Raw genomic sequence first — 24,435 nt, forward strand, 5'->3', positions numbered from 1 at the left:
ACTTCTGTCTCTCATAGAAATATTGAGCATGTGGTATTAGCGACCATGTAGTATGTATAGTACTTTTAGTGTCTGGTAGTGGCATTAACTCCTAGAGATTTATTTCTCTTCAACGACTGACATAAATTCGATCTTTTACTTCAGAGAGCAAGACAGTAGGAAGTTTAAAGAAAGGCAGAATAAAGGGATGGGGCATGGAGTCCCCCAGTAAGGAATTTTGTATAATTAGCTAAAAATAATTTTTTATTATTTCAAATCAATAAGTACCGCCTATAGAGGGTGACTTTTGTGCCGAAGTCTGTCATAACTGATATTATAAATGAGATACTAAAAAGAAATATTTACAAAAACAGAAGGTATCTGTAAGATTAACTTTTGAAAATTACTTACAAAAAATATACAGGGTTTTTTATAACACCGTACCACATCAAAGATATGCTTTTTTAAGGTACAGGAATTACGCATATGTTATTTCTGCTTTTAAATGTTCTATTACCTAACATTTTCCCTATTATTGTTATTCCCTAACTTGTCTTTAAACATTCTATAGACGTTTATCATCTTAAAATATATATTTTTCTGTTTCAGATTCCATGGTATCAAGTACCTTGCTTATGGAAAAAAGGACACAAAGACCATGTTAATATCCTGAAACGAGGCTGTCACATAGACTGACTTCGCCCGTTTTTAGGACAAACCCTTTCTACCAAAACGTAAGTTTTTTCTCGTAGTTAGGTATGAAGTTTTATTATAGGCTCAATATTTTCAGCAACTAGTGACTTTTAGAATGTTTACGGTATATTCCTAATAAATGAAAAATGAAAAGGACATCAGTGAATAATACAACTAAACAATTATTTTACCTGTATTATTTTTAGATTAACCAGTTCGCTACCAAGGGGGTATTTAGGCTTCCTATTCATAGACAAGGGCTTTTTAAATTGCCATTATGTATATATGCAATGCGATCCGCGGCTCACAGGACGCTTGTCGATGGGAAAAATCGATGTGGCTCATATATGAGTCGCTTGGTAGCGAACGTGTTGAATATCTCAGCAGTAAATAACTACTACCTATATTGGCATCTGTACATCAGAATTAGAACTAAATAATTAATTCAACAATGTAACATTGAAGCTTCGAGGTGACATTTTGTCAATTTCCCAAATCTAACCAAGTCGAATAGCATTGAGACTTTGAGTGTATTTTACCGGTGCCTTAATATAAATGTGTAAAAATGTATCATTTACTAGGCGCACCAATATTTTTTGATGACCTGATTTTAAGTCTCACAATAAGCATTTCTTAGATATATGAAGTCATTAAAAGAAGTCGTTTATTAAGACAATTCCACGAAATGATAGGATTTTTTATACTTAATTTCAGTTAAAGTTATTTTACGGTTTAAAAAAAACGACCGTAACAATAATTGCAAAATTGAAATTATTTACCTACATAAAATGCAATAGACTAGATTAGATTTTATTATCTCATATGGTCAATGGACCTCTAAATTTGAAAAACCCGCGGAGTGCTACCATTTAAATGGGTGCATTTTTGAGAAAGGAGTGAATTAGTCAATAGGCACAGGGTGAATTAGGGTGAGTTTTATGCACTTTAGTACAAACACGTCTACAGGAAAACTGTTTCAGGTTAAATTTACTATCAAAATATCGCATTTTAAAGTCAAAAATATTTTTGTTATAAAAATATATTCAAAAGAATAACAAGAAAAAAACACAAAAAAAGCAATTTTGTTTTTTGGCCCATAACTTTCTTCTACAGGGATGTAGGTATAGGCATTGCTTCAGCGAAAAATAACTACCTTACTTTCTCGTTAAAATGATCTTTGGTAGGTCTCTCGGATTTATAATTTCCGAAATAGAATTTTTCAAATTTCGCCGCTTACAGCATTTTTGGGTCATTTTCCCCATTATTTCGCAAACATTGTTCTGTAACTTTTTTCTACGGATTTATAGGTATATGCAATTGTACACTTAGTAGAAAGAGAACTGTCAATTATCTTTAAAACGGTCTATTGTATAAGGTTGTACGACTATTTTTAAACAAGTTGTGCTTTTTCAAGGTTTTATACTTTTATGATTTTTGACATTTTTTATGATTATTTTTAGAATTTTTTATTACTTTGTTTCTTGTACATTCAGCTATATACATTGTGAAATAAAAAAAGTATATTTTCTCTACTTTAAAATCGTGTATGGCAAAAAATTCTAGGACTATTTTTAAACAAGATATCCGTAGGATATCCAAGGGTAGCCGTAATTTGAGAACAATTTTAAAATTTTTTATTTTTTTTTCAATTAAAAGGACACAATGGAAAATTATACCATATTTTTAATTTCAAATAACGTTTCTTAATAACACTTTTCGATATTTTTAAATATAAAACTACTTTACTCTTGAGCGAAATTCATATTTTTTAACATACTTTTTTTAACATACGTACACTATTGATAAAATTTTATATCTGATGATTGCATCTTAGGTTTTAGACTATGCAGAGCATTTTATAAGGAATAACTTTTTTCGTAAAGTTAATAATAAACAAATTTTCCATATGGTTCCAGCTTAGTGGGACCTATTTCATGTGTATGTGACATTTTGAAAAAGCATATCTTGTTTAAAAATAGTCCTAGAGTTTTTTACAGTACACCATTTTAACGTAAATAAAATAATCTTTCTTTTTTATTGTGCAATGTGTATACCTAAATCATCATCATTCTCTTTGCCTTATCCCTATGCGGGGTCGGCTTCCCTAATTGCATTTCTCCATACAATTCTATCTTGGGCCATATCAATGTTAATCCCCTTTACCAGCATGTCCTGCCTTATCGTCTCCCCCCAGGTCTTCTTTGGTCTTCCTCTCCTACTCCTTCCAGGAATCTGCACTTCAGCTATTCTTCGTATTGGGTGGTTAACGTCTCGACGTTGAACATGACCAAACCATCTTAACCTATGCTCTCTCATTTTGGCGTCAATTGGTGCCACACCTAGACTTCCCCTAATATACTCATTTCTAATTTTATCCTTCTTTGTCACTCCACTCATCCATCTAAGCATTCTCATTTCCGCCACATGCATTCGCTGTTCCTCTTTCTTTTTCACTGCCCAACATTCAGTTCCGTACATCATAGCTGGTCTTATGGCTGTTTTATAGAATTTTCCCTTCAGCTTCATTGGAATTTTTCTGTCACACAACACACCACTCGCTTCTTTCCACTTCATCCATCCAGCCCTAATTCTACTGCATGCATCTCCATCTATTTCTCCATTACTCTGTAATACCGATCCTAGGTACTTAAAACTATTGCTTTTTACAATCATTTCACCATCCAAAGATACCATTTTATTTGTAGTAGCTCCATCTTTAAATGAACATTCCAAATACTCTGTTTTTGTCCTACTAAGTTTTAAACATTTTTCCTCCAGAGCTTGTCTCCACTGTTCCAGTTTTTGTTCTAAGTCTCTTTCACTATTTCCTACTAACACGAGATCATCAGCATACATTAAGCACCATGGAATGTTACCCTGTATTTTCGCTGTTATTTGGTCCAAAACTAATGAGAATAAATACGGACTAAGCACAGAACCTTGATGCAATCCTACTTTCACATGAAATTTATCAGTCTCTCCCACACCTGTTCTAACACTAGTCGTTACTCCCTCATACATATCCCTCACAATCTTTACATATTCACCAGGGACTCCTTTCTTATTGAGTGCCCACCAAAGAATCTCTCGAGGAACTCTATCATATGCTTTCTCAAGATCAATGAATATCATATGAGCGTTTGTTTCTTTACTCCTGTATTTTTCCATCAACTGTCTTATAATGAAAATTGCATCTGTTGTTGATCTACCCTGCATAAAGCCAAATTGATTCTCGGATATTTCGGTCTCTTCACGTATCCGTCTATCAATTACTCTTTCCCATATTTTCATGGTGTGGCTAAGCAGTTTTATAGCCCTGTAGTTTGTACATTGTTGTATATCTCCCTTGTTTTTGTAAACAGGTACCAGTATACTGCTTCTCCATTCGTCTGGCATTTGTCCAACTTCCATAATTCTATTAAATAGACCTGCTAGCCACCTTGTTCCTGTCTCTCCCAATGCTCTCCATACTTCCCCAGGAATATCATCTGGTCCTACCGCTTTTCCTTTCTTTATTTTTTGAAGCGCTTGAGCCACTTCCTCGTTGGTTATTTTGGTGACCATTGCTGCTACTGTCTCCGTTGACTCTACAGGCTGTCTGTCAAATTCTTCATTTAATAAGCTGTCAAAGTACTTTCTCCATCTCTTTTTGACATCCCTTTCGTGAACTAGTATTTTATTATTTTCATCTCGGATACATCTAATCTGATTAAAATCTTTTGCTTTCTTCGCTCTCTGTTCGGCACAAAATGTGTATACCTAAATATACAATAAAAAAAATTATATTGAGAAATTTGAAAATAATCGTAAAATATATCAAAAATCATTAAAGTATACAACTTTGAAACCATAATATGAAAACATGAAACAAATTTTGAAAAACCAGATCTTGCTTAAAAAAATCACACAGGCTTCTACGATAGACCATCTTAAAGATAATTGACTTTTCTTCCTATTAAATGGAACATTGGATATACCTAAAGCTGCGTAGAAAAAAGTTACAGAACAATGTTTGCGAAGTAACAAGGAAAATGTCCCAAAATCGCTGTGAGTGGTATAGGGATTTATACCAAACGTCACTTTAAAGAAAAAGGATGAAAGTTTTTTTTCTGTAAAGTAATGCCTTCACTTATATCTCCATCGAAAGAATTTTTGGGACAAAAAACAAAATTACTATCTTTCGTGTTTTTTTCTTGCTTTTCGTTTGAATATATTATTGTAAAAAAAATATTTTTGACTTTAAAATGTGATATTTTGATAGTAAATTTAACCTGAAACAATTTTCCTATAGACGTGATTGCACCAAATGTGCATAGAACTCACACTAATTCGCCCTGTGCCTAGGGACTAATTCACCCCTTTCTCAAAAACGCACCCCTTTAAACGGTAGCATTCCGCAGTTTTTTCATATTAAGAGGTCCATTGACTATATGAAACAATAAAACACCGTTAACGTTGTAGGCCTTGGGCCCGCATATACAATTATTATTTATGACCACACCGTTGAAACTTTTTGTACTTGTTATTTGGGTGGAGTCGGACAAATTTTGAGCTTGGCGCATTATGATACTGGGGCGTTTGTCTGTCAAGCGGTGACGAAGTTGTCAATTTTATGCAAGAAAAAAATTTATTACCACATTGGTCATTCTATTTTAATCAATGGATTTTATCATATAAACAACGAAAACAATTTTGTCGGACAAAAATATTGGGGCATATGACGCGTCGGACACGCTAAATATGTCAAATTTATGAAAATAATAAATTTATTACCACATGGATAATTTTAACGGTATCTACCATAAAACATTTTTACAATAATGTGGTAACCTTGTCGGACAATTTTCACGGGGCATATGCGCAGTCGGACGCGCCGAAGATGTCAATTTCCTGAAATTTTTTTATTTACAACCATTTTTCCGACAACATTAGTAGGTTATAAGTAATTATATTCTTAATCAAAAAATCAAAGTGTCGGACAAAAATATTGGGGCAACTCGACAGTCGGACAAAAAATTTAATTTTTATTAGTAAAGTATACTTTCAAATTATGCTGGGTTCGTGCATCCCTTATCTTTACAACCATTTTTCCGACAAAAGTAGTAGGTTACAAGTAATTATATTCTTAAACAAAAAATGTAATTGTCTGACAAAAATGTTGGGGCAAACGAACAGAAAACTTAATTCTTTTAGGCTATCGACGAGGAGGTATTATCAAAAAAAAAATTTAAAACAGTTTTTCTCGGTTATTTTTGAATCGATTTAGCTGAATATTGGTACACACACTAAGTAAAACATTTAAAAAGGTATGACGTAGAGCTGTACCCAAAATTTTTCCAAAAAAATTTCGGACAAGAGGGAAAATTTTAGAAAAATTGTGATCTGATATTTGCGTACATACTCCTTGAACAACGACAAACATCGTTCTGTAGTTTTTTTTTCCAATTAAAAAAAATTTCCGACACAAGTATCAGGTTATAAGTAGTTATATTCTAAATCAAAAAATCTAAGTGTCCGACAAAAATATTGGGTCAAATCCAAAGTCGGACAAAAAATTTAATTTTTATTAATAAACTGTCTTTTAAAAAATACTGGGTTCGTGCAACCCTTACCTTTAAAACCATTTTTCCGACAACATTAGTAGGTTATAAGTAATTATATTCTTAATCAAAAAATCAAAGTGTCGGACAAAAATATTGGGGCTACTCGACAGTCGGACAAAAAATTTAATTTTTATTAGTAAAGTATACTTTCAAATTATGCTGGGTTCGTGCATCCCTTATCTTTACAACCATTTTTCCGACAAAAGTAGTAGGTTACAAGTAATTATATTCTTAAACAAAAAATGTAATTGTCTGACAAAAATGTTGGGGCAAACGAACAGAAAAATTCTTTTAGGCTATCAACGAGATTTATTGATAAACTATACTTTTAAATTATGCTGGGTTCGTGTATCCCTTATTTTTACAACCATTTTTCCGACAAAGGTAGTAAGCTACAAGTAATTATATTCTTAAACAAAAAATGTAATTGTTTGACAAAAATCTTGGGGCAAACGAACAGAAAACTTAATTCTTTTAGGCTATCGACGAGAAAGTAATATCAAAAAATTTTAAAAGAGTTATCTCGGTTATTTTTGAATAGATTTAGCTCAAAATTGGTACACACACTAAGTAAAATATTTAAAAGGGTATAACGTAGAGCTGTACCCAAAATTTTCTTAAAAAATTTTCCGACAAGAGGGAAATTTTTAGAAAAATTGTGATCTGATATTTGCTTACATACTCCTTGAACAACGACAAACATCCTTCTGTAGTTTTTTTTTTCAATTAAAAAAAATTGCCGACACAAGTATCAGGTTATAAGTAGTTATATTCCAAATCAAAAAATCTAAGTGTCCGACAAAAATATTGGGTCAAATCCAAAGTCGGACAAAAAATTTAATTTTTATTAATAAACTGTCTTTTAAACAATACTGGGTTCGTGCAACCCTTACCTTTAAAACCATTTTTCCGACAACATTAGTAGGTTATAAGTAATTATATTCTTAATCAAAAAATCAAAGTGTCGGACAAAAATATTGGGGCAATTCGACAGTCGGACAAAAAATTTAATTTTTATTAGTAAAGTATACTTTCAAATTATGCTGGGTTCGTGCATCCCTTATCTTTACAACCATTTTTCCGACAAAAGTAGTAGGTTACAAGTAGTTATATTCTTAAACAAAAAATGTAATTGTGTGACAAAAATGTTGGGGCAAACGAACAGAAAACTTATTTCTTTTAGGCTATCGACGAGGAGGCATTATCAAAAAAAAAATTTAAAACAGTGTTTCTCGGTTACTTTTGAATCGATTTAGCTGAAAATTAGTACACACGCTAAGTAAAGCATTTAAAAGGGTATGACGTAGATCGGAACCCAAAATTTTCTTAAAAAATTTTCCGACAAGAGGGAAAATTTTAGAAAAATTGTGATCTGATAATTTGTGTACATACTCCTTGAACAACGACAAACATCGTTCTGTATTTTTTCTCGAATTAAAAAAAAATATCAGCACATGTATCAGGTTATAATTAGTTATATTCCAAATCAAAAAATCTAAGTGCCCGACATAAATAGTGGGGCACATCCAAAGTCGGACAAAAAATTTAATTTTTATTAATAAACTATACTTTTAAACTATTCTGGGTTCGTGCATCCCTTATCTTTACAACCATTTTTCCGACAAAAGTAGTAGGATACAAGTAATTATACTCTTAAACAAAAAATTTAATTGTCTGAAAAAAATGTTGGGGCAAACGAACAGGAAACTTAATTCTTTTAGGCTATGGACGAGGAGGTATTATCCAAAAATATTTTAAAACAGTTTTTCTCGGTTATTTTTGAATCGATTTAGCTGAAAATTGGTACACACACTAAGTAAAACATTTAAAAGGGTATGCCGTAGAGCTGTACCCAAAATTTTCCCAAAAAAATTTCGGACAAGAGGGAAAATTTTAGAAAAATTGTGATCTGATATTTGCGTACATACTCCTTGAACAACGACAAATATCGTTCTGTAGTTTTTTTTTTCTCGAAATAAAAAAAAAATTTCCGACACCAGTATCAGGTTATAAGTAGTTATATTCCAAATCAAAAAATCTAAGTGTCCGACAAAAATATTGGGTCAAATCCAAAGTCGGACAAAAAATTTAATTTTTATTAATAAACTGTCTTTTAAACAATACTGGGTTCGTGCAACCCTTACCTTTAAAACCATTTTTCCGACAACATTAATAGGTTATAAGTAATTATATTCTTAATCAAAAAATCAAAGTGTCGGACAAAAATATTGGGGCAATTCGACAGTCGGACAAAAAATTTAATTTTTATTAGTAAAGTATACTTTCAAATTATGCTGGGTTCGTGCATCCCTTATCTTTACATCCATTTTTCCGACAAAAGTAGTAGGTTACAAGTAGTTATATTCTTAAACAAAAAATGTAATTGTGTGACAAAAATGTTGGGGCAAACGAACAGAAAACTTATTTCTTTTAGGCTATCGACGAGGAGGCATTATCAAAAAAAAAAATTTAAAACAGTGTTTCTCGGTTACTTTTGAATCGATTTAGCTGAAAATTAGTACACACGCTAAGTAAAGCATTTAAAAGGGTATGACGTAGATCGGAACCCAAAATTTTCTTAAAAAATTTTCCGACAAGAGGGAAAATTTTAGAAAAATTGTGATCTGATAATTTGTGTACATACTCCTTGAACAACGACAAACATCGTTCTGTATTTTTTCTCGAATTAAAAAAAAATATCAGCACATGTATCAGGTTATAAGTAGTTATATTCCAAATCAAAAAATCTAAGTGCCCGACATAAATAGTGGGGCACATCCAAAGTCGGACAAAAAATTTAATTTTTATTAATAAACTATACTTTTAAACTATTCTGGGTTCGTGCATCCCTTATCTTTACAACCATTTTTCCGACAAAAGTAGTAGGATACAAGTAATTATACTCTTAAACAAAAAATTTAATTGTCTGAAAAAAATGTTGGGGCAAACGAACAGGAAACTTAATTCTTTTAGGCTATGGACGAGGAGGTATTATCCAAAAATATTTTAAAACAGTTTTTCTCGGTTATTTTTGAATCGATTTAGCTGAAAATTGGTACACACACTAAGTAAAACATTTAAAAGGGTATGCCGTAGAGCTGTACCCAAAATTTTCCCAAAAAAATTTCGGACAAGAGGGAAAATTTTAGAAAAATTGTGATCTGATATTTGCGTACATACTCCTTGAACAACGACAAATATCGTTCTGTAGTTTTTTTTCTCGAAATAAAAAAAAAATTTCCGACACCAGTATCAGGTTATAAGTAGTTATATTCCAAATAAAAAAATCTAAGTGTCCGACAAAAATATTGGGGCAAATCCAAAGTCAGACAAAAAATTTAATTTTTATTGATAAACTATACTTTTAAATTATGCTGGGTTCGTGTATCCCTTATCTTTACAACCATTTTTCCGACAAAGGTAGTAAGTTACAAGTAATTATATTCTTAAACAAAAAATGTAATTGGTTGACAAAAATCTTGGGGCAAACGAACAGAAAACTTACTAACTTACTACTTTGTAACTTACTACTTTGTCGGAAAAATGGTTGTAAATATATAAGCGATGCACGAACCCAGCATGATTTAAAATTATAGTTTATTAAATGTAGTAATGAAACACAGACTTACTCACAATCATTTATTATAGTTATTAATATTTATTATAGTTTATTAATAAACATTAAATTTTTTATCCGACTTTGGATTTGCCCCAATATTTTTGTCGGACACTTAGATTTTTTGATTTGGAATATAACTACTTATAACCTGATACTTGTGTCGGAAATTTTTTTTTTCAAGAAAAAAAACTACAGAACGATGTTTGTGGTTGTTCAAGTAGTATGTAAGCAAATATCAGATCACAATTTTTCTTAAATTTTCCCTCTTGTCGGAAAATTTTTTAAGAAAATTTTGGGTACAGCTCTACGTCATACCCTTTTAAATGTTTTACTTAATGTGTGTACCAATTTTGAGCTAAATCGATTCAAAAATAACCGAGAAAACTCTTTTAAAATTTTTTGATATTACTTTCTCGTCGATAGCCTAAAAGAATTAAGTTTTCTGTTCGTTTGCCCCAAGATTTTTGTCAAACAATTACATTTTTTGTTTAAGAATATAATTACTTGTAACTTACTACCTTTGTCGGAAAAATGGTTGTAAAGATAAAGGATACACGAACCCAGCATAATTTAAAAGTATGGTTTATCAATAAAAATTAAATTTTTTGTCCGACTTTGGATTTGCCCCAATATTTTTGTCGGACACTTAGATTTTTTGATTTGGAATATAACTACTTATAACCTGATACTTGTGTCGGAAATTTTTTTTATTTCGAGAAAAAAAACTACAGAACGATATTTGTCGTTGTTCAAGGAGTATGTACGCAAATATCAGATCACAATTTTTCTAAAATTTTCCCTCTTGTCCGAAATTTTTTTGGGAAAATTTTGGGTACAACTCTACGTCATACCCTTTTAAATGTTTTACTTAGTGTGTGTACCAATTTTCAGCTAAATCGATTCAAAAATAACCGAGAAAAACTGTTTTAAAATGTTTTTGGATAATACCTCCTCGTCCATAGCCTAAAAGAATTAAGTTTCCTGTTCGTTTGCCCCAACATTTTTGTCAGACAATTAAATTTTTTGTTTAAGAGTATAATTACTTGTATCCTACTACTTTTGTCGGAAAAATGGTTGTAAAGATAAGGGATGCACGAACCCAGAATAGTTTAAAAGTATATTAATAAAAATTAAATTTTTTGTCCGACTTTGGATGTGCCCCACTATTTAGGTCGGGCACTTACATTTTTTGATTTGGAATATAACTACTTATAACCTGATACATGTGCTGAAAATTTTTTTTTAATTCGAGAAAAAAATACAGAACGATGTTTGTCGTTGTTCAAGGAGTATGTACAAAAATTATCAGATCGCAATTTTTCTAAAATTTTCCTTCTTGTCGGAAAATTTTTTAAGAAAATTTTGGGTTCCGATCTACGTCATACCCTTTTAAATGCTTTACTTAGCGTGTGTACCAATTTTCAGCTAAATCGGTTCAAAAGTAACCGAGAAACACTGTTTTAAATTTTTTTTTTGATAATACCTCCTCGTCGATAGCCTAAAAGAATTAAGTTTTCTGTTCGTTTGCCCCAACATTTTTGTCAGACAATTACATTTTTTGTTTAAGAATATAATTACTTGTAACCTACTACATTTGTCGGAAAAATGGTTATAAAGATAAGGGATGCACGAACCCAGCATAATTTGAAAGTATACTTTACTAATAAAAATTAAATTTTTTGTCCGACTGTCGAGTTGCCCCAATATTTTTGTCCGACACTTTGATTTTTTTATTAAGAATATAATTACTTATAACCTACTAATGTTGTCGGAAAAATGGTTTTAAAGGTAAGGGTTGCACGAACTCAGTATTTTTTAATAGACATTTTATTAATAAAAATTAAATTTTTTGTCCGACTTTGGATTTGACCCAATATTTTTGTCGGACACTTAGATTTTTTGATTTAGAATATAACTACTTATAACCTGATACTTGTGTCGGAAATTTTTTTTAATTGGAAAAAAAAACTACAGAACGATGTTTGTCGTTGTTCAAGGAGTATGTAAGCAAATATCAGATCACAATTTTGCAAAAAATTATATTGCCTCGCAGACTTAAAATGCGTTTATCTCGAAAACGGTTGAGTTTAACGAGATGAATATAGTAACCTTTTTTAAGTATAAATGTTAAGAGAATAAAAGTGTTGATTCAAAAGGTATGTAGAGTGAGAAATAAAACAATTGATCCTATTAAATGAGCGCTGAAAGGCGTATGTGGCGTCCTCTGGATAATATATCATTTTTGGTGGCAAATTTAGATTTATCTTCCCGAAAAACCCCTGCTTACCGAATTTCGTTTTATTATCCCATGCCTGTTAGGAAATATTCAAGAATAAATAAAATAAAAGTTTAACTTTATCACCTTGTATTTCGGTTATTATCAACTTTCGTACTAAGGTAAGTTAGCTTATATCGACCTATTTTAACCTCAGGAATCTAAGGTTAAGCTATGACCCATTCTTTACCAAACACCCTGTATATGTACACTCTGGACCAAAATTAATCAACCACCTTTAAAATGGGTTATTTTTGATGGTTTGTATTTTATAAACCTCTTGTCCGATTTAAGTGATTTTTTCGTAACATTAGCGCCTTATTCTTTAGCAATATCCCTGTAGTAATATTGTCGGTACACACATAATTTTTATTGCAAAGCTAGTGTATGAATCAAACTGTGTTTTTTCTCAAAGTTCGCATCACCCCGTGGAATATTCTAGCATCTATAAAATACTAAAATTAAAACCTAACTATAGCCTCATTCCTTCTCAACATTCAGTTTTTTCATTCATTCGTTTATGTTGGATAATAAAAAAGTTAAGGACTTTAAAAACTAGCCATGTTTTTCATAGACAAAGTGTGTTTTTAAATAAGTATGGCAATAAGGAGTAATTGTGCATGACAAAATAAAGTCAGTTTGCTTTACGAGAAAAACGTATGTCCACAAATGCATCGTTTCCGAGATAGGGGGTGTTGAAGTTTTTCTGACAAACTGACGATTTATTTATTGCTTTAAAACCAGTTGAGATATGCAAATGAAATTTGGTGGGTTTTAAGAGGTAGTTATTGCACATTTTTTAACTACAGTTAAGAATTTAATATTCACCATTGGCGCGCATACGGGTAATATGAGCCGAAAAATACGTAATTTAATATGAGGTCAAAAATGTATAAAAATTATTTTTTTTAAATTGTACCAAAACGCCCCATTATTTTTGTCTGACAAGTGGGTCCAATATGCATTACACATGTAAAAAAACAGTACAAAATAAAAATAACATCTGTGGTAATAAATAAAAAATTTTCAGGAAATTGACATCTTCGGCGCGTCCGACTGCGCATATGCCCCGTGAAAATTGTCCGACAAGGTTACCACATTATTGTAAAAAGGTTTTATGGTAGATACCGTTAAAATTATCCATGTGGTAATAAATTTATTATTTTCATAAATTTTAAGTTAATTTTTGGGTGTAACTACAATGATATTATGCTAAAAATGATGGTGTATCGCATATTTAAAATGCGTTTATCTCGAAAACGGTTGAGTTTAGGAAGATGAAAGAGGTATACCTTTTTTAAGTAAAACTAATAGGAAAATAAAAATTTTAATGTCAAAATTATACAGAGTGTGGGATAAAAAAAATTGAACGTAATAAATGAGTGCTGAAAGGCATATGTGGCGCCCTCTGGGCAATGCATAATTTTTGGTAAGGAATTTAGATTTCTCGACTCAAGAAACCCCCAGATATAAAATTTCATGTTGTTATCTCATACCTATCAGGAAATATTCAATAATAAATAAAAAAAAAGTTTGATTTTGACACCCTGTATCTCGGCTATTATAAACTTTGTACTAAGGTAAGTTAGCTTCAATCGGCCTATTTTAACCTCAGGAACCTGAGGTTAAGCTATGGCCCATTCTTTACCAAACACCCTGTATGCATAAAAATTACTTTTTCTTTTAATTGTACCAAATCGCCCCATTATTTTTGTCCGACAAGTGATCCAATATGCGTTACACATGTAAAAGAACAGTACAAAATAAAAATGACATCTGTGGTAATAAATAAAAAATTTTCAGGAAATTGACATATTCGGCGCGTCCGACTGCGCATATGCCCCGTGAAAATTGTCCGACAAGGTTACCACATTATTGTAAAAAGGTTTTATGATAGATACCGTTAAAATTATCGATGTGGTAATAAATTTATTATTTTCATAAATTTGACATATTTAGCGTGTCCGACGCGTCATATGCCCCAATATTTTTGTCCGACAAAATTGTTTTCGTTGTTTATATGATAAAATCCATTGATTAAAATAGAATGACCAATGTGGTAATAAATTTTTTTCTTGCATAAAATTGACAACTTCGTCACCGCTTGACAGACAAACGCCCCACTACCATAATGCGCCAAGCTCAAAATTTGTCCGACTCCACCCAAATAACAAGTACAAAAAGTTTCAACGGTGTGGTCATAAATAATAATTGTATATGCGGGCCCAAGGCCTATTGTAGTTCCTTTCTAAAATACATAATCAATAACCTATATTATGCATTCTATTTTTCTTCTTTTAGTCCACATGTTTATTTCTTCTACACCACGTCGCCAGTATTTCCTCACTTCTTAATCTGTCTTTTAGAGTATGGTTTGTTATTTTTCGTAAGATTTTCATTTTTACTGTTTCCAGCAGTCCTTGTGTTTTCGCCGTATTTGCTCTTGTTTCCGCTGTGTACGTCATTATCGGTCTTACGGTTGATTTATATATCCTGTATAGTATGGTATAGTTAGACCCACACCCAGACATCCAAAGTGAAAGTTATCCTCCAATACCAAATTGTTCTATATGGTCCACATAATGTTCAGAAAAAAGTCACACCATTTTGAGCGTCGGGTTTGGTGGGTGAGGGGGGAGAAATCTGCAAATTCGTAGTTTTTTACGTTTTTCGTCAATATTTCTAAAACTAAGCGGTTTAGCATGAACAACCTTCTACACAAAATTGTTCTACATTAAATTTGAAATAAAATAGGCCCTATGCATAATCCTTCTAAAATGAACGGTTCCAAAGTTACGGAGGTAGTATAGTATAATTGGTCCAAAAAAAGGCCTAACCCAGACTTCCAAAGTAAAAGTTTTCCTTCAACACCAAATTGTTCTATATGGTCCACATATTGTTCAGTAAAAAGTTACACCATTTTAAGCGTCCAGCTTAGGGGAAGATGGGGGAGAAGTCGGTAAATTAGTAGTTTTTTTTACGTTTTTCGTCAATATTTCTAAAACTGTGCTTTAGCGTAAGTAATGTTCTATAAAAAAATATTCTACATAAAATTTAAAACAAAAAAGGTTCTATACATAATTGTTATAAAATCAACGGTTCCAGAGTTACGGAGGGTGAGAAGTGGAGGTTTTCGATACTTTTTATATTTACCGACTTCTCCCTCCTCTCCCCCCCAAACCCGACGCTCCAAATGGTGTGACTTTTTTCTGAACATTATGTGGACCATATAGAACAATTTGGTGTTGAAGGATAACTTTCACTTTGGATGTCTGGGTTTTTGGTATAGTTATATCATAAATATTGCCCAAAACATATAAAAAGTATCGAAAACCTCGACTTTTCACCCTCCGTAACTCTGGAACCGTTGATTTTATAACAATTATGTATAGCAAATTTTTTGTTTTAAATTTCATGTAGAACATTTTTGTGTATAACATTGTTTACGCTAAAGCATGGTTTTAGAAATATTGACGAAAAACTTAAAAAAAACTACTAATTTACCGGCTCCTCTCCCATCTCCCTCCCAAACCGGACGCTCAAAATGGTGTAACTTTTTACTGAACAATATGTGGACCATATAGAACATTTTGGTGTTGGAGGAAAACTTTTACTTTGGATGTTTGGGTTAGGCCTTTTTTTGGACCAGTTGTACTATACTACCTCCGTAACTTTTTAACCATTCATTTTAGAAAGACTATGCATAGGGCCTTTTTTATTTAAAATTTAATGTAGAACAATTTTGTATAGAAGGTTGTTCATGCTAAACCGCATAGTTTTAGAAATATTGGCCAAAAACTTAAAAAACTACGAATTTACCGATTTCTCCCTCTTCTCCCCCCCAAACCCGACGCTCAAAATGGTGTGACTTTTTTCTGGACATTGTGTGGACCATATAGAACAATTTGGTGTTGAAGGATAACTTTCACTTTAAATGTCTGGGATATGCCATCTCTTGGATCAACTATACTATACTAGTAGAAACTAATATGTAATGGTAAAAATGGGAGATGGAGTCCAGATAAGTTAGAACTGTGGCTAGTGTCAAAAAGCTTTTTTTCTCCTAGTGCCTATCTTTTTTGGATTGGTGGCAATCATTCGGGCAATACTGAATGAATATTTTCATGATGGATATTGCCAATTAGGTTTTTCAGTTTTTTAGCCAGGATATTTGTCTTCTGTCGACGTCTCTCTGAACCTTGACTTTTCCTTGCGCAATACTCACAGCATCTCAAATCTACATAGCAAATGCTCTCAGCCTCTCCATTTTTCCCCCAGTCAGAATGACAGGTAAGCCAGAATGAAAAACACGAATATTATGGACGACCTAGAAATAAAACTATTACTAGGATTTATTGAACAGAAACAAGCAGGTTAGTAAGGAGACTTACAGCGCATGCGCAAGAAAATACCAAAGAAATGTGCTGGAATCCAAAATATAAATAAACAAGAAGAAGTAAACCATGACAAACGTGGGATAAAATAATTAGGAAATAACTTGAGAAAATATAAAGAAGGGAAAACATAGACCGATGCAAGAAGTTTGAGAATCAACAGATAAGAATGAAACATGAAAAGAGAGAAGAAATTTATAAAATTGTAGCAAATCTGTGTAATTTTATAGATTCCACAATTATTTTATACACACTACATTATTATGCAATAACTGAATAAAGAATTCTGTAATAACCAAGAAATGCATAAATCCTGAAGTATAAAGAGAGAAAAGATATGTTTATGAAACACAAATTTGTACAAAATTTGTAATACAACCAATTTGAAGACAATTTCGCCCATTTGAATCTACATACCAGCCAACGCTTAATAAAAAAAGCCAAATAACATGCACAACGACTTCAATATTTTCAGCTGAACGCGTAGAAGATTGCCAAGTTCTGTTTTTCAACATGTGCTGCCATTAAGTCTGAATAACTGCATGTAAGTTGTAAATATTATAAAATTATAGTAGTCAAATAATAAATTCAGGAAAATTTTTTCAGAAAATTATCATTTATTTTAGAATTAAACATTTCGCTATATAACTGAACAGTCTTACATTTTGCTCGATGATCAATGCAATTTTTTTTAATTGAAATTTCATGAATAAAAATGTTTAAAAATGAATTTACATTAATAAACTTGAAATTTCAAGTTTAAAAATTGATTCTAAAACTTATAGCTTGCCATTTATAACCTTGTCAGTTATAAAATTCAAGTTTTGTGCAAACAGAAAGTTAAGTACTGGAAGAAGTGCCAGAGCAATATACAATATACCTACACTACTAAGACACTAACATTTTACGAACGTATACAACGACTATTCTATTACATCAATCGAAATAGCTTAGCCCCATAAACAAATGCAGGACACCTCCCTGGACAGTTCCGTTACCAACCTTAGACCTTTCCTTATTCAATTATAAAATACGCATTCAGACACTCCGCTCGATATCTTCAATATTATGCAAATGTACTTAAGCACTCACATTTTTTTTTACTGACACCTCCAAAAATTTGGATGGAATAGCTGCTACTACAAGATCCGAAAACTTAATTTCTGGCAATATAATAGCTGTACTATCTACACTGCAGAACTTCAAGCAATGTTCGGTGGAGGTATAAGCAATCATATTTTTGGTATTCATAAGAAACCAACGCATGAAATCAACGGTCATAGCTGTCGATGCAACAAGTCCAAAGATATGTACAATCCGAATAAGGAAATGTCTCGTAAACTACAGTATCATCACTATCCATGCTCACATCGAAGATAAAGGAGTCTAGGAGAAGCATGAGTAAGAGAGCATTATCTTCATTCGATCAGCAACCAAAATGGTTTACGCTTGATTGAACTCAACTTTGATCCTGTCCTGAATTTTACCTTGATCTTGAAATGGTAATTTGAGAGTCCCAGTTTAAAACAAATGACACTTTCTTTAATAGATCTCTAGAAGTTGTCACATATGCGTATGGCGTCGCCATAGTAACTAGGTTTATACGGCTCTGATCTATGCATTCTGGTAGTTGAAGGTATCTGCAGAGAGAATGGAACTAAATATAAATACCTAAATGAGCAAATATGTATAGGTATGTGTTTTGAACTGGAAAGGGTGCAGACCTTCATATTCCCAAGCTCTCTCTCGTATAAAGGTAACAACGTCAACAAAGATATTGCTTGCTAATAAGTGTTACTATGGCTTGAGAAGTCACATTGCCTCAAAACTACGCAGAAAAGTTAATGAGCCTATAAAACATTGATAAAACCAGTGATAATATTTAGAGCAGAAACATGATCACTTACTCAGAAGGATCAATAGCTGCTTAAACATTACTAGCGAAAAGTCCAAAGAAGAATAATTACATGGAGGAACAGTTAGAAAAGTTTTTGACCGGACGAGGCCGATGGGACAACGAGCCTGAAGAAGACTGAGACTATGGTATCAAGACAACTTACAGGACGATTTAAAATATACTAAAGTTAAAACATGGAGAAAAGGTGCCAGAGACTAGGGTGAATGGAAGATTTTTGTGAAAAAAAGCTTTGGTGCAAAATGGCCTATGATACCACTGATGATGACAACATAACCTATAACGTAGTATTTTCCTTTCTGTATTTGTATAATGAAACCTACCGCTAAAACCCCTAAAGGTTAGTGCTAATAAAAAATTGATTCCTCTATAGTTTTTTTTATCACATATTTTTATATAGGTTACACACAAAACCATATCAACCGCGCAGGGTTATTAGTGGATATAACAAATACAAAAAATATGACATTAAATACAATTATATAACTTGATGTCTTTTAAATAGGTTCACACTGTTGAAGTTTTTTTTTTGTGAGAATTGTCTTGAGGTCATCATCTGTGATTCCATGGGATCTTCTTTCTTTCTTGAATTGCGGACACTCAAGCAGAATATGTTTGACAGTCAGTGGATCGGAGGAGTTGGAGCAGATTGGTGGTGGTTCTTTTCTCCTTTGTTATTAAATATTTCCCACCTAATATTCCTCTATAGTTATCTAGCTATTGCTATCGGTTTTTATGAATAAAGTTTAAATTCAGAAATAAGATTATTATTTTTATAAGCACATTATTTCACTGTTTTTGCTGTAAATTTTAAAGAACCGCTTGGATTTACATAAAATTTGGCATATGTATAGCTAGTACGTCATAGTAAAAAAGTGATATCGTGCCGATGCGTGCTTTTGCCCTGGGGGTGATTTTAACCCCCTGCCGTGGGTGAAAAAATATATGTCGATACTAAGTCCCGAAATGGATAAACCGACTAATTTTGAGCAACTTTTGTTCTATTGAGGTTTTTCGGCAAGTCAATACTTTTTGAGTTATTTGCGAGTAAAATATGTTCATTTTTCAACAAAATAACCCCACGTTTTTAGATGTTTTTTGCAAATAATTCGAAAAGTAAGTATTTTATCGAAAAAAAAAACGTTCTTAGAAAAAATATGGCCTGTAAAAAATTAAAAAAAAATGGTTTATGCATAATGTTTCTAGACCTAGTAGAACCAGAAAAATAGCTAATGGAGAATAGGTTTATACTCGCCAAATTACAAATAGAATGTTTCAACGTGAAATTTCCAAAAAATTAAGCACTTTTTGGGGAAAACTCATTAAAAACTTTTTTAAAGTGTTTAACACAGCTTTATTTCTGTTTTAAAAGAAGTTTCTAGCATCAAATGTAAGCAAGTTACGCTCAAAATAAAGTTAATCCCTTTTGTTTTGGCAAAATAAAATCGTGAAGATCATTCCCTAATTAGCAACTTGAATGAAATTAATCTTTATCGCTTCACAAGTTACTTTACTTATGTTGTGTTTTTATGATCTGTCGTATCTCATCGATTCAAAGTGCTTATTTTTGAAAAAATTGGTTTTAAAGTAAAATTTTAAAAATTTTTAATTCTGAAAAAAATGCTTTTTTTCAAAATGTCTTAAAAATTGTCAGGGATACCAACAATCTCAAACAATAGAAAATGTCGGCTTTGCTGTTCTGAATATTTTGTATTTTTTTGTTTTTCTGTAAGACAAAAATTGGTTAAGATTTGGTATTTCTAAATTTGCATACACTGGTGATTAGTGACTCGTTCAAGTCCTTTTCACTACAGCTCTTTTAAAAATAAGTACTTTGAACCGACGAAACTTACAGATTATATAAACAATACAGACACGTATAAAGAAACTTACGAAATGGTAACGATTAAGTTCATTTGAGATGCTAATTAGGGGGTGATTTTCCCGATTCTTTTTCCGAAGTAAAGGGGCCAACTTTATTTTAAGCGTAACTTTTTTACTTTTGATGCTAGATTTTTTTTATAAAACGAAAATAAATATTTTTCAAATACTTCAAAAAAAAATAAGTTTTCCCCAAAAAGTGTTTCATTGTTTCAAATTAAAATATTCGATTTGAAATTTGACGAATATGAACCTATTTTTCATTAGCTATTACTCTGCTTTTACTAGCTATAGAGACCTAACATATACACCACTTTTTTCAATTTTTACGGGTTATATTTTTGCTAATGTTTTTTTAGACAAAATACTTACTTTTGGAGTTATTTACGAAAAACCGGCTAAAAACGTGGTTATTGTGTTGAAAAATGAACATATTCACTCGCAAATAACTCGAAAAGTATTGACTTGGTGAAAAAACTTTAGAACAAAAGTTGCTTATATGTAATTAGTCAGTTTATCCAGTTCCGACTTATTTTTAAATATATTTTTCTACACCTGACAGGGGGATCAACTCACCCCCATTGCAAAAGCACACATCGGCACAATATCACTTTTTTTCTTTGACCTATTAGCTATGTGTATGCCAAATTTCATGTCAATGCAAAGGGTTATTTAAAATTTAGAGGTTTTGCAATATTTTACCGTTAAAGAACGTACTACATATAACAAAAAAGTCTCAAAACTAAATATTCCGAGATCCATAGTTACCAACTGCATTTCGATTTTATCAGACGTTCAATATATTTTTTTCATCTTATTCTATTAGAATGAAAACATATTATTATTTTCGTTCATTCCTTGTGTTCCTGATAATATAATCCCGTATAGATCCTGCAACCAGGAAGTGTATCAGTGACACGATCACGTAACAATGTTGATTCTCCCTAAAATGTGTATCGATTCAGATATCCGCTCCGGGGTTAAACTAAAACGTTTTTCTTTACTTTTTTGTCAGTTCGGATTCAGATGCGACAGAACTATTAGGCCAGATCATTTATGGATGAAGCTTCTTGGTTCGTTAAGCATGCCTACGGCGTTTCAATTCGACGATCTGGGTCACATACCCAGACTAGATATATCAAGTTAGTGAAGCCTGTGTAATAAGATTTAAAAATTTGACAACTGGAAGCAAAATTGGGGAAGGACAATATAGGCCAGGGTAATAGGACAAAAATATACCCTGTTCGTGACACTTCAGCAGCCAGAGTACTGAAGCGTTTTTTCGACAAGTAATAGCTATGGGAACAAATTGCAACTATTTCCTGCGTAGGGTATGGCGGCCATTTTAATTTATAAACAATTAACTGTAAAAAAATTGCATTTTTCCCTTTTTTTCAAATCAATGGAAAACAGTGAAACTTATGCTTTTTTTAATACAAATATCTTTGAGATTATGGAAAAAGCTTTAAAATGACATATTACAAAGTTTGATATACTCATTTATTGTTAATATAATTGCGAAAAACGGTAGGAATTGCAAAAAAAAAAATATTTTCGCAATAACTGTTGTAAAAATTAGTGTACAGGTTTGAAATTTTTGCCAAATGAGGGTTCTTTGTTGCTTAATATGTGATAAAAATTTCAAAGCGATTCATTCACTTGTTTAAATTTTATTCGAATTGTTTATCTCAGAGAGAATTTTTTTGCAATAACATAAGTCAGAAAAAAATGACGTTAGAACCATTCCACAGGTATCAAATGGAAGAGCATGAGCTATATTTTCAACTTGGTTTAAAAAAAGTTTAAAAAAAGTGAGTAAGTCTGTGTTTCATTACTGCATTTAATATGGACTCACATATGCAACCCATTTAATTTTTGCATAATTATTTATTACTAATAAATACATTTTTTATTCAATTTTTCTAAACCAAGTTGAAAATATAGTTCATGCTCTTTTATTTGACACCTGTGGAATCGTTCTAACGTAATTTTTTTCTGATTTATGTTATTGCATAAAAATGCTCTCTGGGAAAACAATTTGAATAAAATTTAAACAATTGAATGAATCGCTTTGAAATTTTTATCATATATTAAGCACCAAAGAAGAACCCTTATATGACAAACATTTCAAAGCTGTACACTAATTTTTACAATAGATATTGCGAAATTATTTTTTTTGCAATTCCGACCTTTTTACGCAATTATATTAACAATAAATGAGTATATCAAATTTTTTAGTAAGTCATTTTAAAGCTTTTCCATAATCTCAAAAATATTTGTACTAAAAAAACCATAAGTTTCACTGGTTTCCATTGATTGGAAAAAAAGGGAAAAATGCCATTTTTTGACACTTAATTGTTTATAAATAAAAATGGCCGCCAGATTCTACGCAGGAAATAGTTACAATTTGCTCTTATAGGTATTACCTGTCGAAAAACGCTTCAGTGCCCTGGCTGCTCGAGTGTTATGGAAAAAAACCTTATTACCCTGTGTCGTAAATATGTGTGTGGTTACTGCCTTCTAGGTCCCAATTAATTAAAACTCTATTGTTTGGTTCAAATACATTATATTTACAATCACCTCCATCAGCCTAACCATAACAATGTGTTTACATTTAACAGTAACGACCTACTACAACAATAATAATAATGATTTTGATATCATCGGGCGTTTACTTATATATTAGGCAGGCCGCACATCAAAGAAACATGAAACGTAAATTACGTTTCATGGAAATAAACCACTGCTAAACAAATATATGTCCGGCCATTTATGAAACTCTCCGAAAATAAAAATGTGTCATGAGCATGAATCACACTCGTTTCATTGGTAGGCGGACTTTGAGATTTGTTTAGCAGTGTTTCCTTTTCATGAAACATGTTGTTCGTTTCATGTTTCATGTTTTTCGTTTCATGTTTCTTTGGTGTGCGGCTTGGCTTAGAATGAACTTTGCAACCTCACGCGTCGGACTTGGTCAAGGGCGGACAATTTATGATATGCTTTACTTTCAATCAAACATCTTTTGTACATGGTGATATTATAATACAGTAGACTAATACAGTAATCTTGAAATACTCAAATACTGAACTTCCGCTCTTTTTGAAGTTATACTTCTTTAGGCGCGATTGAGAGTAAAATTTCATAATACTGCGCGCATGCGCACACAGACACTATGACGTTTAGTTGCTAAATCTTTTAAGTTATGCATAAATATATCAGTGCAAGAAAGGGCGTGAAAAGGATATATTAGTGTTTTTAGTAAATATATTTATTACAATTTTTGTGTCTTTGGATTTGCCTTCCTCAGGTGTAAGATGAGTATTATTAAAACATTTTATTGTATATTTATTATACTTCACACCTTGTCTGTTTGTTACCGTGAATTGTCATTAGGTACGTCCGAACCGATACAGACACAGTCGTCGTAGCGTGTTTGGTATAGCATTCGGCCAGAGATCGAGAGGTCTTGAGTTCGAATCCAGTGCAATCCTATACTTTTTTTTTATTTTTTTTTGAAAGCGATAAGCACAAAATTAGTTTGGTGTTTAAAAAAAGTTAAAACAAACTGTTTAAAGTATATTTATTTTTAAGAAATCGTATAATAGAAGTATAACTTTCTTACGTGCGTACAAAGTACACACACATTCTTTTTTGTTCTTTCGCTACATCAGTCGTCAATGTGCGATATGTAAAGGTTACTCAGGGAATGTTAAGTTAAAGATTTATAATTTCTTAATTAAATAGTTACATTACAAGTATGTAGTTAAAAACTTAAGACTAGAGCATTGTAGTTTTGTCGTAGTAGTGTTGCTAAATTTGCTATTGTTGTGTTATGTTTCGTTAATTATTCCTTTGAGGATTTAAAGGTAAAATCCCAGGCGCCCAATTGCGTTTATATATTTAGTATTCAGTATTTTCGTTTTATTTGAGCCCTAGTGTCAAACCATCATTTAGTGTTATCTATCCATCTTTTATCTATTGTCGTTTGATTAGCCCTATTCGCATATCATTCTTTACTCATTTAACATATTTAATTTTAACAGAAGCCCAACCCAAAGAACCACGCCCACATCTCT

At 31.9% G+C, this 24,435-nt stretch overlaps 1 protein-coding gene across 9 annotated transcripts in view; it reads left to right on the forward strand.

Moving 5' to 3' along the window:
* The window catches only part of LOC114328495 (glutamate-gated chloride channel), a 713,764-nt gene that overhangs the window by 181,467 nt on the left and 507,862 nt on the right, over positions 1-24,435 (forward strand). For all 9 annotated transcript variants that reach the window (XM_028277355.2, XM_028277357.2, XM_028277354.2 and 6 more), the window contains exon 2: positions 589-713. The gene's annotated coding sequence lies outside the window, so the exon portion shown is untranslated. The remainder of the gene's footprint in view (positions 1-588; positions 714-24,435) is intronic.

The sequence above is a fragment of the Diabrotica virgifera genome, chromosome 9 (assembly GCF_917563875.1).
Source record: "Diabrotica virgifera virgifera chromosome 9, PGI_DIABVI_V3a".
NCBI lineage: Eukaryota > Metazoa > Arthropoda > Insecta > Coleoptera > Chrysomelidae > Diabrotica > Diabrotica virgifera.